We start from the raw sequence: 4,420 nt of genomic DNA on the forward strand, positions 1-4,420 counted from the left end.
ACTTAGCCTCTCTGTGAAGTGCCACCTCCCCCTGCACCCCTCACCAGATGGCAAGGGGGGGCCCTCCTCTGATGTCTCCCAGACCCTGACATGACCATAATAAGGACATCAGATATTAACTCATGCTATCCTCACCCTAAATCTGTAAGGAGACATTAGCATCTTCATCTTAGAGATAAGGACATTGAGGTTCAGAGAAGTTAAGTACGTTGCCCAAAGTCACACAGCAGCTTCCTCTACAGCAGAAAATTCTTGTAACTTGCCAGATCTAACTCCATTCCTTCCCAGGAGGGTGTCCAGGTCCCAGGAGGCATTCCCCACCTGGCTTCACAGTGCTTTTCTGGGCCAGAGTCCAGGGGATGTTTGTCCAGCAAAGAGTGTGCACTGGCCCACGGAACCGTCAGCCATGCCTGAACCCCTGGCAGGTGGTGGCCACAGCAGTGACGACTGTAAGGTGATGTTGCCTCCCCTCCCCTGGCTGCTACCCTGCCCTCCTAGAGAGGGTGGGGTGATTGCAGGGCATAGCCTCCAGCAGTAAGAAAACAAACCTCCTACTTTTCTCGGAACAGATGCCCTTCAGGCTATCAAGCGTGAAGGAATTCTTCCGAGAGGGACCAGGGAGAGGCAAGAAGGATGTAGACAAGACTGAGTGACAGTAGAAACATGCGCCAGGCCTCTTGAACCATGCTCTGAATCTTCACCCCATGTTAGCCCCCTTCACCCAGTTGTCACCACCCACGGTCTGTGCAGGTAGGTGGCTGGTCCCACACTAGGGACGAGGGAGCATCGTGCACCAGCCCCTCAGCACACGTGCCTTGCGTCCTCAGGACCAGCTGGCTTCTCCTCTTTCCAGGTGCCCAGGTCTGTGTCTCGTGACACTGCCTTCCCAGGTGCCTGACGTCCTAACGTTCTTGCACTAAGGCACATATCACGGGGTTGATCTCATTTCAATCACAAGTCTCTATAAGCTGGATGTACCCTTTCTCTTGTCCGCCTCTGTTTTCCTGACAGATGCATGAACTACCAGTGTATGGGTCAACACAGTCCGCTGGCCCCCGCCAGCCTCTCTGCATGTGGGCCTGCTCACAAGCTACACACACGCGTATGCCCAGATATTCACACACAGGCTTGGGAGTTCTGATTCCTCCTGGCACTCTGGATGGGCCCACTCTTTACACAGAGCACAACTGGGATGAGAACAGGGCTCCATTAGTCATGTGACTTTCCCAGAAGTCATTGCCTCAACACTCTCAAAATAATGGGGAACTCAAGTTGCCAGCATCAGCAAGGCCACTGCAGCCACGATCAGTCAGAATTAGGTTCAGCTTCCTTGATGGCACAGACAGTAAAGAGTCTGCCTGCAATGCGGGAGACCCGGGTTCGATCCCTGTGTCAGGAAGATCCCCTGGAGAAGGGAATGGGAACCCACTCCAGTATTCTAGCCTGGAAAAATCCCATGGATGGAGGAGCCTGGCAGTCTACAGTCCATGGGATCACAAAGAGTAGGACACGACTGAACAACTTCACTTTCACTTTCAATGAAAGTGGCTTAAAGGCGTGCTTCTCAAACTTTAAAGGGCATACGATCACACAGGGATCTTACTAACGTGTAGATATTGATTCAGCAGATCTGGGTGGCACACTAAGATTGCATATTTCTAACAGGCTCCCAGGAGATGCCAGTGCTCCTGGACCTTGGAACACCTGAGTAACAAGAGCTTAAACAAGATAGCTTCTTCCTCGCCAGCTATCACATGGTGCTTCATCCAACCTCTTTCTCATAGAGGAAGAACTGACAGAAGGAGTTTGCCCCTTCCCTATAGTACACATCCAAATTTGCACATTTCCACTAATATTCACTAGCCACAGTGAAGTCACATGGCCTAACTGATCCCTCCTCCCCTTTTCCCTTTGACAACCATAAATTTGCTTTCTACATCTGTGAGTCTACTTCTGCTTTGTAAATAAGTTTATTTGTATTTTTTTTTAGATTCTACATATAAGTGATATCATATGGTATTTGTCTTTCTGTGTGACTTCACTTAGTGGGAGAATCTCTAGGTCTATCTGTGTTGCTGCAAATGGCATTGTTTCCTTTTTTATGACCAAGTAGTATTCCATTGTGTATGTATATATATACCACACCTTCTTATCCATTCATCTGTCCGTGCTGCTCCCACTCTACACAGACATTTTCATCAATGCTCATGTGTTCATACACAGAGTATTCCAAGACCCTCCTACATTCCAAGTGCCAGGTCTGACAGTAGGGATTTAGGGCCATTTCACATGTGGGCCTGCTGCAGAGATGCCCCCAGTCTGGTGGGGGAGACAGGGCCATCTGTAGGCAATTTTAACCTGGGGCAGCAAGTGCCCAGGTGAGGGACAGCGAGCACAGAAGCCTATGTGGGCCAGAAGCCAGCTCCGCCTGCAGCACCAGAAGACAGGGGAGGTGGCCATGTTGAGGCGGCTCCAATCTGCTCTAAGGGAATTCTTGACATCTCTTTTTCTTTTTTAAATTTGGCCACACCACAAGGCTTGCAGAATCTTAGTTCCCTGATCAGGACTGAACCCAGGCCCTCAGCAGTGAGAGCATGACGTCCTAACCACTGGACCACCAGGGAGTTCCACTCCTAAGATCTCTTTCCCAACAGGACCCTGGAATGAACCTGTAGGCTGAGAGCTCCTCGCAGTGCCAGCCTTGAGTGGTCCTGAGGGGTGGGTGACACTGCCCCCCTCCAGGTCACTCCCTTCTCCCACGCCAGGACCTAGCACTCTCATACCACTTGTCTGGCCCAGCGCCCCCGTGCCTGACCCCTTTTCTGCACACTCCCTGGGGTGCGGGAGGCCCTGTCTCTGATGAAATGAGTAATGGCAAGTGAGGAGGGTTCCCGTCTCTCTCCACTTCTGCCCGGGGTCTGAGCCCCAGAGGGTTTTCACCGGCCTGCACACTGTAAGGCATCTTCACCATTCTTTACTTAACAAATTCTTCTCTATATGCTCAACACTGGGGATCCAGAAACTCATGAAGCCCCAGGCCTTGCCTGCCCCCAGTCCCTCCACCCCCAACCCCAGCCTGGCCTGAAGTGTCATAAACACCCTGATAGACTGTTCTGAATGATGGAGCCCTGGTCTGGGGGTCCCAGAAACATCAGCCCCCGGTGAGCAGGCTGCCCTCACCACTCCCTGGGGAACAAAGAGCATGCTGGGGTGGTGGGGAGGGGAACCGATGCTGGGAAGGAGAGGGCAGGAGGGGGAGGGGGGAGGGCAGCATGGAAGCCTCTAGTCCTTGTTTACTCACCACCGAGCCAGAAACTCTCTGAACTTACTGGAAAGTTCCCGGGACTTTGTTTTCCTGAAACGAGACAAAAACAGGTTGGACTTCTCCAGTGTTTACTTGAAGACTTAATTACCTAATTATGAACCAGTTGCCTGGCAGGCTGGCAAAAGGTCAAGGTGGGGCAAATGCATCTGCTACTCACGTGGCCCTAAGAAGTCTCAGGAGGGCTTAGCCTACCCAAGACTAGAGGAAAAGGCTGAGGTGAGGCTGGAAGGGGCCTGGCTGTGGAGGAGGCCAGGTCAGAATGCTGTGCAGCTCTGAGCAGCTTACTCAACTTCTCTGAATCACTGTCTCTGTCTGCTAAGCAGAAATAGCAATACTTCCCCCACTGGGTTATTGGGTAAACAGTGGTGACCTCACACTAGGCAATGATGGCTACTGTTAGTAAAAAATCTTCATCTGCTTGTGTTGTTGGGGACTCCAATGTTCTGGAGACCCACCCACCACCATCAACCTTCTTCACAGATTGATTTCACCCCAGCAGATACCTTCACTGCCCGCTCAGAGCTAGCTCCCAGCCTCATTGCCCCATGCATGGCACAACTTCAAGACAGTCGGTGGTGATGTCATTTGCGGAGCTGAAGTTGCTGCTATGGACAGGAAACTCTCCCAGCTGCTGGGAGAAGTCTCCTCTATATGTTCATCTTGGCCATATCATGAGTCAGTTTCCCTCTGCTCTTGTCCTCCTGAACTCCTGAGATGCCACAAGCATGCCCTGATGGCATTTGGCCCCCTCTTCCTTCAATCTCCCTAGACCATTGCCAAGTTGCTGCTTGAACCCTGGCACCATGAATGGAGAAGAAACACGTGAAGTACACTGAAGCTCCTGGTGGGACTCAGGGCCGTGCAGTTGGCTCAGCACACTTTTACATGCATTTTTAGATTAACTTGAAAATGAACACATGCCGTTTTTTAATCCTCAAGAAGCTCCTGACCCCAGTCTGAGGGCCAACAGGACCTAATGGAGTCTCACCCAACCCTTTTCCCCACGTGTGACAGCTCTCCTTCCTGACCCCCTGGGCACACAGGAGCAAGGGTGGCTGTTGGCCCAGAGCCCTCAGTGTGACCATAGGCAGATCG

General features: G+C 51.7%; 1 long non-coding RNA gene across 1 annotated transcript in view; it reads right to left on the reverse strand.

The window, feature by feature from the left end:
* The window catches only part of LOC105003578, a 67,963-nt gene that overhangs the window by 24,611 nt on the left and 38,932 nt on the right, over positions 1-4,420 (reverse strand). The window contains exon 2 of the long non-coding RNA XR_827127.1: positions 3,302-3,355. This is a non-coding gene — a long non-coding RNA (uncharacterized LOC105003578). The remainder of the gene's footprint in view (positions 1-3,301; positions 3,356-4,420) is intronic.

This window comes from Bison bison, unplaced genomic scaffold (genome assembly GCF_000754665.1).
Source record: "Bison bison bison isolate TAMUID 2011002044 unplaced genomic scaffold, Bison_UMD1.0 scf7180017864471, whole genome shotgun sequence".
NCBI lineage: Eukaryota > Metazoa > Chordata > Mammalia > Artiodactyla > Bovidae > Bison > Bison bison.